Consider the following 15,030-nt stretch of genomic DNA (forward strand, 5'->3'; position numbering starts at 1 on the left):
TAATCTTTCCTCATAATTATCTCTCCTTTTTGTTGTTGTTGCAACATAATATTTTATCAGGTAGCTCTACCATATATCAATTAATATTTCCACTATTTTTTTATATTTAAGTGTATTTTAGCATCAAAAATGATATTGGAAGTGAACATCTTTATATGTAAGATTTTTTTCTTCTTTGGTTTCTTTCCTTAGAAAAAATGAACAAGTCTGGGATTATGAAATCTTTATTTCTGAACATTTTTTACAACTCTTAGTATATCATTATGTGCAACGGCAAAATAATCCTTATTCTAGCCATTTAAGAGGCTTCCAGATTCACCTCAACCTCGGCAACAAAGGGACATCTATCCATCTCTTTATGAAATTTAATAGGTAGAAAATGGTATTGTATTTATCTTTTACATATTTCCATTTCTTTGATTACAAGTGGAACCATCTTAACATGATAAGTAATTTTGTACTTTCTTTTTGTATAGTCTATTGCAGGTTTTAAATAAGTTTGTTCAATTATGAGAAAATCTTTTCAACAGGTAATGCAGACTAGTGCAGATATGGGTGTATAAATTCAGAATATGTAAATCTGTTTGGATTATAGAGTGCAGGAGGGAGAAAAGCATCAAACAAAGATATGCATCAAGCTATGATCAAATCACAGATGTTAGAGGAGGGAAATAATTTCCTCATCAAGACTTAAGGAGTCTTTTCTTTCAAGAGTTGTATCAAGTGTGAATTTTAAGAATTTTTACATAGGATTTATCCACATTGGCTCATAAGCCAAACAAGGTAGTAAATATTCAGTTTCCACTCTTCTCTGTGACTCATGAAACAATTAAGTATGTTCTCTGTTCTCAAGGACAAAGTTGTGATAAAAATCTGTTCATGTCATTTCTGCATATGGTGACTGTACTCTTAATATGTTTTATTTTTTATTTTTTTTTACTGTTTTACTTAGGTTTTAATTAGAAATGGCTATAGACATAGCAAATATCCTTTAAGAATTTATTGATGGGGTCACATAATTTTTCCTTTGGTGTATTAATACATGGGTTATGTTTATAAATTTTCAGATATTGAGCCACTCTCTATTCATTGAATAAACCCTACTGGATTATAGCATATTTTTCTTTTGAAACGTCATTAGCACCTACTCACTAATAGTTTACATAGAATGTTCATATCTATAGACATAGCATCTATTTTTTTTAAATTTTGTTTTATTGCTTAAAGTATTACAAAGAGTATTACATATGTCTCCTTTTTTTTTCTCCCCTTGACCTTCCCCCAGCCTCCCCTACCCCCAGTGTCTTGTGTCCATTGGTTATGCTTATGTGTAGAATGTCATTGTTAGTTTTTGCAATCACTGAAATTTAAATGTAGGATAAGTAGAAAAGAATTCTACCTCCCAGTTGACAATGTAAACAAAATTATGCAACATATTTGAGTAATGTACTATCCCAGTAGTTGATTATCTCTATACAAAACAACTTTAATAATAGCATTTTTTACAGCAGTCAATAGTTCCATTTCAATATGAAATTTTCCCAGACTCCATCACTATAATTTAACTTGATTTTACTCATTTTCTGTGTTCTTTGGTCCTGCATATGCGCGCGCGCGCGTGTGTGTGTGTGTGTGTGTGTGTATGTGTGTATGTGTTTGTTTATGTGTTGGTTTTGAGATGTTTTCAAAATGGCATATAAATAAGTTTTATTACTTTAGTTATTAATGTTTGATATACGAACAGATTTAGTCAATTTGTTCTTGGTATACCATAACTGTAATAATAAATACTAAATGATTACAAGTACTGTTTTGTACTCAAGTTTGCATAATATAATTTAACATAAGCTTATCAATTTGGTAGAAAATAGGATTCATTTCCATGATTGCCATCTGTTATAGCAGAAGCCTAGTCTATATCCCTACAGAGAAAAATTTGTTGATCACTAAACACAACTGCTTTGTATGAGAGGCTTGGTTCTTTATCAGTGGGTGATAAAGCTGATGACAGTGTCAGAAGTCTGGCCTGGTGACAGTTTTCTTGGTGAATGGGAAGAAACAGCCACAGCTGTTGAACAAAGGGTATCTGCTCTTGATGTGCCCAGTGACATTACTATCAAAACAACTGCATTATTGAAATTCATGCATGGAAAACGTTATCCCAGATCTAGAATTCTAGTTGCCTATTCCCTTTTCCATCTTTTAATGTGGTTAAAATGTGATTTTTTTTTTAAATTATGGGTTTTCATAGTGATGCAATCTGGAGATAATGGCAGGAGAGACGATTTTGACTAAAATTCTACTTGTTCTTTCTCAACATTTGCTATTTAGGAATTCATTGTTTTATGGTAAAATTGTTATTTGTTTTGCTTAATTTTTGTGGCTTTATATGGTTATTTAGTAATTTACTTATTTATTTGGTGTTTGCTGGAGATACCAGCTAAAACATTTGGATGGAAGTTAACATTCAATATCTGAATGCTTTTTTCTATCTCATGCCCAACATCCTGACACTGAAAATTGTTCTCAGTTTCTATTCAGGTAATTATAAATGGTCCCAAACTCAATCACTGTCAATAAACACTGTTTGCGTTAAAATACCAGGGTCATTCAACTTGCAAGGCATCTATGAAGTGGATACGGTTGGGAAGTTTGACAAGAAAAAAAAAAAGGCTCCTAAACCACTGTATAGCCCAGAGGGTGTGGTTGAGCATCGACCTCAGAACTAGGAGGTCACAGTTCGATTCCTGGTCAGGGCACATGCACAGGTTGTGGGCTTGATCCCCGATGGGGGCCATGCAGGAGGTAGCTTATTGATGATTTTGATGGTTCTCTCTCATCATTGATGTTTCTCTCTCTTTCTCCCTCTCCCTTCCTCTCTGAAATCAATAAAAATATATTTTTTAAAAATAAACCACTGTATAGTCACCAAGGCAGAATTCCAGAGAGAGGACATGGGATTCTTGGGAGTTCTTGTCTCTTGCCCCATGCACTCACTCTCTCACATCAAGTTAGTATACACAATGCTGTTGAAACGAGACTTTGGTTTTAGAAATGATGCATTGGAGCATGGCATCATTTAAATTTTATCTAGGGGAAATTCCTGGTCTGTACATTTACCCTTTTAATTATCATTCTTAAACTTTGGTTTGCTTAATTTTTGACTGAATATATTTTATGAGGTTTTTTGACTGACAGGCCCCTGTCCGTTATGCACTGAGAATAAATACATTCTAAAAATGACTGTAGGAAAGGGGAGCAATGGATACATCATCCTCTTGGAGGGTATTGAGGATCTCACATGAGCTGTCCTGTAGGATTAATTTTCTATTATGTTTTGTTATTGTTGGGCATTCTCTCTCTCCCCCTCCCTGCATCCTTCCTTCCCTCCTTCCCTCTTACTCTCTCTTCTCATCCAGAAAATGCTGTGCAGGTGTTACTCATGATTGAAAATACACTCTGTTACAGACCATTTAGTTTATGTGCTAGAGCAAATACACACAGTTACATTACAATTTATTTAATACAAGCAGTAGATCATAGCCCCTAGTTGGAGTGAGAGAATCTAAGGACAACAGCAAAGAAAAGGAGTTAGCAGGTTTACATGCAGTTAAAGCAGAGGGAAGGGAAACAATTTGTGAGCAGATGAAGCAAAGCAGAAAAGGGAGAGTTTGTAGATTTCATTGTCTGTACTGCCTTTGATCATTCTCCATGGTAGACATTCCACTTGTGGACAGACAAGGGCAGAAGCAGAAAACAACAGCATGAAGTGGAATTTTTTCTTTGTCAGCAAATGACAGGTATATCTTCAGAGAGGTACAATAGTGTGTGTTTTCTGGGTGAACAGCCTATGGAAACAGAATTGGGGCAGCAAATAGGAATTGGTAGGACAAGAATCAGACCTCCAAATGGGGGAGGGAGAAGAAAATTTCAGAGTGCCAGGACAAGCCAACATTTTAAAACAGGAAAGGTCCTACTCAGGATAGAAAAGGAAATCAAGGTACAATCACAGGGATCCGCCTATGCCTAACGCATCTCAAAGACTCCTGGCTGCCCAGAACTTCACACACACACACTGGCCATCAGGCAGTATGGCTCTGGACCTTGTAAGGCTGGCCCTGGGGGCAGATGAAATCCAATCCTAAAGTAGAGGTAGTGGCATTTGTCATACTAGCGGCATTACTTCCTTTTCAATGTCTGACCTCTTTTGGAGTAACTAGGTTTATATGTCCCTGATCTATATCTAATGATAAAACCCATATTTTTTATTTCTTTTGGTTGGCTTATTCAAAAATATTACCCTTGTTTTTTAGGCTCCAATGTGCTTTCGTTGAAAAATAAATGTTTTTGGTAAAGAGGGTAAAGAAAACAACTAATTACTCTCCCCAAATGTTAATTGCAGTACCAGTACTTGTTTACTTGGACTCTTTGTATAATAATCATAGGCTTTGATGTAAGCTACAGTACTAATGTACTGTAATGTACATGTAATTTCCATTTGTACTAGAGAATTCCCTGCACAGATACTCTGAAGTTAATGAATGTATGCAATATATTACAGACTGTGTATTCCTTCTTTTGATATGTGAGTGAATTATATAAACAATTGACCCCTCTTCTCAAAGTTGAGGCTGAAATTACCCCAAGAGAAATACTTTAGTGTCTTTTATCTGATGTTGGCCAATTTTCGACTTTCAGATGACCCGAATAAGTAGACAATGTCAGGTATTTAAAACTTATCTATCCATTTTAATTAGCTTTTAATTAACTTTATATGCCCTTTCATGAAGATTCAGTATTTTATAATCATACAGAGTTCATGACATGTGCATAGTCTTAATGCAACTGAAGCCAGAATTTTACATGATAATTGCTTACTGAAAACGAAATAGCATGGCAGACAAACTATAAGCTGATGGCTTTGAATTAGCTCGGTCTTTGATAAGAATTTTATTGCACTGCCTTGGGAATCACATGCCTTAAGAAAGAGTTATTTAGAATTGGATAGAGCCCAGGAGTTGTGAAAACTGAAATTCCTAATCAAGAGACACAAATAATTTTAGTCAACCAGAGAAATAAAAATGTAATTGGGCCAAGAATTACTTCTTCTCCTTGCCTCTATCTTTACTCCACTCTTATCACCACCCCCAAGAAAATGCAGCAAAATGTGTAAAAGAAAAAGAACACTTAATGATCAAGTAGGTCTAAAATTATATTATTGAAAAAACCAAATTCTTAAGGGTAAAAATTCTACTCTTGCCTGAAATACCATAATTGTCTGTGAAGATACCCTTGAGGTCTTCTCCAAAATGTTACTGAACTGATGCCACCATTTACTCTTTTGTGATGTTTCTCTAAGGTTGTAATGAATCTTGCTTTGGAACTTTATAACAAAAACTAGAGGCCCAGTGCACGACATTCATGCACTGGTTGGGGGAGGTATCCCTCAGCCCAGCCTGCATCCTCTCACAGTCTGGGACCCTTCCGGGGATGTCCCACGCTTGGGGGTAGGCCTAAGCTGGCAGTTGGACATCCCTCAAGGGGTCCTTAGTGCTGCTGCAGAGGCTGGAGAAGCTCCCTAGCTGTGAGCCTGGCTTCTGGCTGAGCAGAGCTGCGCCTGTGGGAGCGCACTTACCAACAGGGGGCAGCTCCTGTGTTGAGCGTCTGCCCCCTGGTGGTCAGTGTGCATCATAGCGACCAGTATAGAGTAAACAAACGAATTGTAAGACAATAGGTGACATGCTTTATTGAGAAAAAATAAACTTAGAAACCTATTCAATGATGGCTTACATATGAATGTTGGAGTTGGTGAGTATTGATGCATTCTCCTTATTTAGGAGATATAAAAACAGACTAGCTGACTTTGTCTAAATCGCAAAGCAAAAGTTTTGCTTTCATTTAAGTCGAGTAATATATTATTTTTTAATTCCATTATGTATTGGCTAGAATATGACATATATTCTTAAACATCAAAATATTATCTTTTAATATTTCATTTGAAGGTATTTCCATTCTAAACTTATTTTCATGTATTTAGTTAGTACTTCATCTCAATTACCCTAGTTTATTGAAATTTTCCCAGTCATAAATCTTTTTGCTCCAAATGTAAACCTTAACAATATTGTTCCCTATTTCCTATAAACTATATTACAGTGAAGTATTCAGAAATATTTTACATTTGATATATTTAAGTGATGAGACTTCAACCAGTTACCTAGAAATGTACTTTAACATGTAATATTAGTCACCCACACCAATAGAGAGATTTTGCCTACATTTATCCTAAGCTTTTTTGACTCAATTCAATAATTCCTGGTTACAGAACAGTTTCTTTCATTATTGGTTTATTCTAGAGGCCAAAATGTAGGTGAATAGTTAGGATGAAACCCACTAGTATTATCTGTCAACACTTACTCCAAAGCTCAAGGCCAGCCCAAGGTGGAAGGACCCAGAGCCCTAAAAGGGGAGCCTTCCATGCTCAATGTGTTAACCCACATCAAACCAAGTTAATAATCTAAATACACCAATGTCAGCCCCCATATCTCCCAGACAGCTTAACATCTCATACAAATTCAGAAACCAAGAGTTTTTGCTCATTTTTACTCTGTTATTAAAGTACTGATTAACTCTTCAGGAAAACTTGAATGCTGATGCCTCTATAATAATGCTGATCAAACATGTTGATCTGTTTAAAAATGATTGAAGACCTCCAACGGGCTTTTTATTATCTGAGTCATATTTATCAATATTTACCGTGTTAGAAATTAAAAGAGAGACTTACATTTTTATTTTAAGAAGCAATGCAGTCATTTATATGAAAAATAAATGACCTTTTTCAAAAGAAATTTCTTTCTTAGTAAGAAGATGGCACTTTTTTATAGTTTTGCATATCTAGTTATTATCTGGCCCAATAGAAACAAGTGGATTTTCATATTTGCTTCCACAGTCTATCTGTTGTGATCCATTATTTTGGTTGAAATATAAGAAGAAAACCAGGCCTCTTGGAGATACATAGTTGGAAAGGGAGGATATTATAAACCACCCAAAATGGTATCAGAGACACACAGGTGTCTGAGGCTCACACTTTGAGAATTGCTACTCCAGAAAATACAGGTCTTATGCCTAGTGCTTGGAGAACATGACAACTAAGGAGTCTGAATGTGATTATTCAGAAATGACAATAAAACTTGTTTTCCTAAAAAAAAAAAAAAATCAGCCAAACTCTGCTATGTTTAAGGAGGTCCTATAATTAAAATCTTGTGTGTCCCATTTTAGCCCACTGCTCTATTCTGTACTCTAATGCACTGCCCTCCAGACAATTTGGACTTTATAAAACTCTACATTCTGTCACCTAGAAGCTTTGGAACTTGAAGGACAGCTGCCCATTAAAGCCATAATATAAAGCCTGCATTTCGACCATTTCCTGGCATAGAAGATCTGAGGGGCTACTCCACCCTTCTCAGTTCTAAGACAGCATAGTACTTTGCAGCTAAGCACATTATGGTTCTTTTATCCACTTGCTAATGATATCTTGATTTTCTTGTGGTCCTGGAAAGGCTTGGTTGAGTCTTAATTCTGTATACTTTTACAGTTCTTTTTTTCCTCAGGGATATATTTTGTGTCTCTGGAGTCTCTGAACTAATAATTTGAAACCAAATAATCCATCTTCTGTAATAACTTCATCTTCTATAATGGAACTTATTTTCCCCCAAGATATTATAGTTCAATCCTTTTATGTTTCAGATAAGAAAACAGACACCATGAAGGACCAAATGAATTTCCCCAGGGTATACAGAAAGTAGAGCATAATTTATATCCACCCGTCTTTGGGGACCCTTGACAGCAGTTTGGCTAAACTAATGGACTGGGATAAGTATGGTCCTAGAATTATACACCTGAGATTCCCTCTCCCATACTCATGACCTCACATAATTGAAACATTCTACAGTTGACCCACTACTAACCCTAAACTTCGACATCATGTTAGTGTTAAGGAGGTGGGGACCTTCCTGATAGGATCATGAATTAGCTCAGGATCTTCAAGAATAAGGAGCCCTAATCAAATCAATTAAGGTCACAGTAGATGTCCTCTGCAAGAGGGAACCAGTTCTGAACAGTGCTGTGGAGATATTTTATTATTACTAACCTACATTTGGCAGTATTAAAAGGATAAAATTTTCTTCTGGTGTTTGGGATCAAATACCTTACTAGATCTTGCTCTTTTAAGACAGTGATGCTGGCCTCTCTATAAAATTGGTTTGAATAATCCTGAATTGCCCCCTTTTCAGGGAGGAAGAAATGGCTTCTTTTGGAGCTATCCATGGTACTCAGCTCAGGGCATCATTTTTTCAGCCTGCTTTGTCTGCTTAGGTCTGCCCTCCTTCCAAGTATTTCTAGAACTTCTATGAAAGACTTTGTGAGTCTTCTGTGATTATTTCTTGACACAGTGTTTCATATCCAGAAACCTTACCCTGCAAGTTTATATTGACATTACTGCTCCCTACCTATTTCTCTCCCTCTTTGTATAGCCTTGTTTTTGTCAGGAATCTCCCACCTCCTCTTCTGTCCTGGACTCCGCTGGTCCAATCACATTGCCCTGCCTTAACCAGAGCAGCAGCCAAGGCTCACCAAGAGTAAGCAGTAAGCATGATTTAAGGGTGACGGGAATATCTTCCGTGTCCCAAAGAGTTTCTCCCTTATAGACTTTCAATGTAACAAAACTCACATTTGGTGACATAGCATCAAAGAAAAATAGTGACTGAATTTATATAGGGCAATGGATTAAAAGCTTTAGATCTTTGTCTAAGTAGCATTCACAAAATCAAATCCCCATGGTATAGATATCATTTTCCCAATTTATGGTCAAGACTCAAAGAAAGGAATGACATATCCAATTTAGCACAATTAGGAAGTAGTAGCAGCCGTGTTTCATCCTTAGTTCTATCTGACTCTACACCCAGTGCGTTATGCCTTGCAGAATGGTGTCTAGAGGAACCTCAGGCATCCTTCAATTCATCGCTGTTAACATGTAAGCAGCATTTGGCATGTGGACTTTAATATCACTTTGATTTGGGCACTTTATCATTTTTATGTCATGTGTTCATTCACCCTTGACTGAAGGCAGGGAAGATATATGTTTTTTACAAACCAAATGATTGAGTGCAGGTATAAAGTTATGTCACCATAAACATCTATCCCCTTTCTCTGTACAAGGTAACAGTCAATTAAATCAGAATGATTTGCTTCAGGCCAGAAGAAGCTCATTGACCAGCACAAGACATCTGTACTTTTTCTCAGCTTAGAGATGCTATTAATACCACAAAGCCCCACAGCCAGAGTGAAGGAAAGTTTTGCAAGTGATGGATTTAAACTTTGTCCTTTGGGAGTTAGATGTGATTGTCTCCATCAGCTTTTGTTCACACTTTTGGAGCTCATTTTCTAGTTTCACTTAATCTTCAGCCTCTTCTAATTTCAAAGCCCCAGGGCTCAAAGAACTAACTCTGGGCTAAGCACTTTCTTGACCGGTCAGCTGTTATTTTAACCAATGATATGCCACTATTGGTGAAGAGTTTTTCCTCATTCTTTTTTAAAAATATTCAATACATGACTTTTGATGGATTTATAGAATCTTTTACCTCATTTTATGACTTTTATTTTTTATGCTGTTTTCTTATTTTATAGTATTACATATCCATAGTAAAAAAAAAAAATGTAAAAAAGGGCATCCATCCTTCCTTATCCTAAGTTTAGGACTTTATTTTAACTGCTAAATACAGCAGTCATAGGTTGTCCTCACAACCCCACAATACCCAAAGGTTCTCTTCAGTCTTAAAGTCTCTGAGTGTGTCCTAGTGTAGCTGGATGATGGTGGGGCAGGAACTTTTGGTATCTGCCAGGCATGGCTCCCACATCTTTGGTAAAGTACTCACCCAAAGACCTTATAACCTGCCATTTAGACCAGACTCCTCTTCTCTACCCTTCTTCCTCAGTCTCCTCCTTTATTCAAACTTTCATCCTTTTAATTCCTTCCTTTCGAAGTCCTATATTCTTATCATTAATGATTCTTGGGTTATCTGGAAATATTTTTAAATCTACTAAAGCCAGAGTTCTTCAGGGAAAAAAAAAATGATTCCCCTTTTCAGGGACAGTGAATAACCTTTATCCCCTGTAAAATAAGGGAATTACTTCTTTTCTTTGCTAGAGATAATTATATTTCTCACCCTGACTGAGTCAAATTCAAGGGCACGAGTTATTTTCATATCATGAGCTAAATATTTATATGCCATATATACATATGGAAGGGTTTGACTCAATAGTACCTAATGTGATAGTGTTAGAAGTTTGGGCCATTGGGAGGTAACGTTTAGATGAAGGCCCTCATAATGGGATTAGTGACTTTATAAGAAGAGAGATTTGAGCTGTCTTTATCTTCACCTGGTGAAGACACAGTAGGGAGAAAACAAGCCAGGAAGAGAGCGCTCACCAGAACCCAACCACACTGGCACCCTGATCTCTGACTTCTGTCCTCCAGAACTGTAAGAAAAAATGTCCGTTTAAGCCACCCAGTCTATGGCATTTTGATATAGCAGCCCAAGCAGACTGAGATATATTGTCTTCTAGATGTATTCATTCATTCATTCATTCATTCGTTCATTCATTTGTTCGTTCATTACCTGCTATTTTTAAATTAAAATATCATTATAGTACAGTGTGTTTTTAAGCTTTTTTACTTAGTAATTCATGATAATGCCATACTGTACTATTATATGCCTCTGTCTTTGCATTAGTTTCCTGAGGCTGGTAAAACAAATTACCACAAATGTGATAGTTTGAAACAACAGAAATTTTTTACCTAACAGGTCTGCAGGCCACAAGTCTGAAATCAAGGTTTTGGCAAGACCACACTTTCTCCTGAGTTTCTAGGCAGAATCTGTTTCTTGCCTCTGGTAACTTGTGCTGGCTGGAGGTGGCCTCATAACTTTAATCTCTGCCTTCATCTTCATAATGCCTTCTCCACTGTATATGTGTGTGTGTGTGGGGGGGGGGGGCTCAAAATTCCTTCTGCCTCTCTCTTATACTAGTAAGTACACTTGTGAATGGAAATAGGGCTCACTCAGATAACCCAGGCTAAACGCCTATCACAAGATCCTTAACTTAATCACATTGTTTGCCATATAAGGTAATAGTCACTCTTTTGCCATATAAGGGAATATTAACAGGTTCTAAGGACTAGAAAGAAAATATAGCTTTGTTGAGATGGCATTTTTGTTTAAGTCTACCAAAATCTACCCTCTGTCTTCAAGGATTCACAGCCATCCCACATGTAAAAATACATCCCAACCCAGTATCTACTCAAATCTCAACCCATTCCAGAATCAACTCAAGCTCCAAATCTCCTCTGAATATTTTTGGCTCAAAAGTCCCATCATAGCCCAGCCGGCATGGTTCAGTGAGTGAGCACCAACCTATGAACCAGGAGGTCACAGTTCAATTCCCGGTCAGGGCATATGCCCAGGCTGAGGATGGATCCCCAGTATGGGGCATGTAGGAAGCAACTGATCAATGCTTGTCTCTCATCACTGATGTTTCTATCTCTCTCTCCTTCTCCCTTCCTCTGTGAAATCAATAAAAGTGCATATTACAAAAAGAGTCCCATCGTATAAATCAGTATGTGTGAGGACTGGGCAAAATTCCTCTCCATCTATGGACTTGAGAAACCAGAAAACAAGTTATCAGCTTCCACAATACAATGGTAGGCATCAGATAGCAGTTACAGATATTCCCATCTCAAAAGGAGGAAAAATGAAAAAAAAAATGTGATCTAAGTCATTTGTAGTCATATGTTTTTGCTTGTCATACTGGCCACCAACAGTGCTATGTTGCTTCCCAGTGACAACACAGGATCTTTATCCAGACATCTTCCCACTTTCAGGGTTGATATTAAAATTTGGAAGCAAATCAAGAGGTCTTAACTCCTCATAGGCTTTTTATTCTTTTTCGCTACACTCAATTTTGTTTTCTGCTTGATGGCATTATAAATAGATGAAAGTTAAGCAGCTTCTTTTGAAAGTTTGCCAAAAAGTTGTAGCATGTTGGTGCCACAGTGAGGGTCATTTATGATGTGTGAGTCAGCCACAGCAGCTTCTCCTGGCTTTGAAAATCCTGGAGATTTGGCTATTTCTAGTGTCTTTATTTTTTTTTTGAATCTTTATTGTTGAAAGTGTTACATATGTCCTCCTTTTCCCCCCATTGACCTCTTCTAGCCTGCCCCTGTCCCCTGCCCCAGGCCTTTCTGTATTATCTGGCACAGGACAGACACAATCTTCTTCATGCACAGTGTTTTTCATGTCAGAGCTATATCAGAGTGCATTTTAAGACAATTGAAATGGCAACTAAAATGACAATTAGAAGTATACCAGTAAAATTAAAGTTCAACATATCACTATAAATAACGAAACGGAGTAACACAGATAAACAGAAACCTTTCTCTTTATATCCAGCTACATTTGCACATGCAAGCAACATCTTGTGTCATAATTGCCCACCTGCTTAGTAACTGTTGAATTGTTTTGAAATTGGTTGTTAGATGCTTCAAAATTCCTGAAAAGCAAACCATGTTATCTTAGAATAAGATGATGCAGTATTTCTATGTAATTAAATATCCTTTTGGGTATTATTTTTAATGTCCACATATTACTTTATTGTATGGTTGAATGCAACAGTCTTCTTATGGAGCACGTAGTTTGTTTTCAATTTTTCTCTATTTGAGGTTTTTAATAAATATCCAGATGATGAAACAGAGTTCAGATATTTAAAATTTATTCTAGAAAGTATCTTAATGGGGAATTAAAAAAATAACCTGGGTTAATATACAAATTAAAATGCTGGGAGGTTCTTTTTTTTTTTAATCCCAGTTTCTTAAATTTTCACTCTTATTTTAACACTAGAGGCCCGGTGCACAAAAATTTGTGCACTCAAGGGGGATGGGGGGGTCTCTCAGCCTGGCCTGTACCCTCTCGCAGTCTGGGACCCCTCAGGGGATGACCACCTGCTGGCTTAGGCCCGCTTCCTGGGGGATTGGGCCTAAGATGGCAATCAGACATTCCTCTGGCAGCCTGGCAGCCCAGCAGCCCTCAGGGGATGTCCACTTGCCAGCGGGGAGCAGACCTAAGCTGCAGTTGGACATCCTTAGCACTGCTGAGGAGGCAGGAGAGGCTTCCACCACCGTCTGTGTCATAGTGATCAGTCATTCCCAGTCCTTCTGCTGTTAGGGTCAGTTTGCATATTACCCATTTACTATATAGGATAGAGGCCTGGTGCATGGGCGGGGGCTGGCTGGTTTGCCCTGAAGGGTGTCCCGGATCAGGATGGGGGTCCTGCTTGGGTGCCTGGCCAGCCTGGGTGAGGGGCTGATGGGTGTTTGCAGCTGGTCACACCCCCTTCAGGGTGGGGGTCCCCACTGTGGTGCCTGGCCGGTCTAGGTGAGAGGCTGAGGGCTGTTTTCAGGCTGGTGGGAGACTGAAGCTCCCAGCCTCTCCTTTTATCTTTTTTCTTTTTATTCTGGGATTTATTTACCTTCTATAGCTGTCACTGGAGCTGAGAGCCGGCTCCAGCTCTGAGGCCGTTACCGGCTGAAAGTAGGAATCTCGGTTTGTTTAGAGTATATAATTGAAACTCTGTTGCCATCACTGGCCGCTCTAAGCTCTGAGCCCGCTGCCGGCTGATAGCAGGTTTCTGGAGTTTGTTTAGGTTCTATAATTGCAACTTTGTTGCATCTGGAGCTCAGAGCTGGGCTGCGGCAGGCCGGAAACCTTGGCTTCCTCCATCACTGGAGTAAGCAAGCCTCATGTTTGCTTCAGCTGCCTGGCTGCCTGCTGCCATCTTGGCTGGCAGTTAATTTGCATATCTTGCTGATTAGCCAATGGGAAGGTAGCGAAGTTATGGTTAATTACCATGTTTCTCTATTATTAGATAGGATGCCTGTGTATTCTTTGTTTGAATAAATTGACTAGCTAGCCCGTTAAGTCATTATCAATCATTAGCACCTTAGCTCTGTAATTATTAGATTAGGGTATTTTGACTGTCCTAAATTATTTATTAGGTGAGAATTTTACAAACATTACTTATATTAGTAGTAACAGTGGAGCTGGAGAGTATTGTGTCTTCTCCAGGCTGCACAACGGGAACCACTAATAGTGGAATGTGCGGCCCTCTCCATGGCCACAGTGCTTGCAGCCTGCAGACGACAGCCCTTGCATCTCCCTGTGCATGTGGACTGGTTTGGTGATCCACTGGTGTCAGAATTCCTCCTGATAGCCTATGGAATGGATCGATGAGGTTAACCTCAGAGAATTTGGTGTGGGATCTTCATCAAGCCAGTAAGAATCCAGGACCCTCAGAGTCCTACAGTGGCATCCAGCTCACACCTCAGCAACAAACTGAAGGCTTGGAGTGAACTCTAGCTGGTTCACACCATGATGGACAGGCTTACCATAGGTCACACCTATGGAACAGGGTCTTTGCAGCCACCACAATGCACATGAATCCGATGTATGACCTAACCTCCCTTGGCCCTGTATCCCAGCTTGCGTGCGTTATGAAGCCGGAGGGGAAGGGGGGTCTGTGGAGCACAGATTGCTGGCGGTAATGCCAGCAGTGCACCCTGAGAAGGAAGCAGTTTACATCAGGATGCTCCTTCCTCCATAGCTCCTGGTTGTACATGTAGGTGTCCATGGCTTACCTGATAAATGTGGCCAGACGGAAAGGAAGAGCCTGTTAGATCAGTTACTTGTTTTTTAATATATACATATAATTGATTTCAGAGAGGAAGGGAGAGGTAAATAGTAATACCAATGATGAGAGCAAATCATTGATTGGCTGTCTCCTGCATGCCCCCTACTGGGAATCAAGGCTGCAACCCAGCCATGTTCCCTGACCAGGAATCAAAATGTGACCTCCTGGTTCATAGGTCGACGCTCATCCACTGAACCACACTGGCTGGGCCTGTTAAATTAGTTTTAATGTGCTAGA

The 15,030-nt window shown here is 38.5% G+C and overlaps 1 protein-coding gene and 1 pseudogene across 2 annotated transcripts in view; one reads left to right on the forward strand and one right to left on the reverse strand.

Annotated features, from left to right (window-relative positions):
* The window catches only part of B3GALT1 (Beta-1,3-galactosyltransferase 1), a 342,206-nt gene that overhangs the window by 175,832 nt on the left and 151,344 nt on the right, over positions 1-15,030 (forward strand). The window lies entirely within an intron of this gene.
* On the reverse strand, positions 14,129-14,733 carry LOC102762644 (annotated as a pseudogene).

The sequence above is a fragment of the Myotis davidii genome, unplaced genomic scaffold (assembly GCF_000327345.1).
Source record: "Myotis davidii unplaced genomic scaffold, ASM32734v1 scaffold59, whole genome shotgun sequence".
In the NCBI taxonomy this organism is placed as follows: Eukaryota; Metazoa; Chordata; class Mammalia; order Chiroptera; family Vespertilionidae; genus Myotis; species Myotis davidii.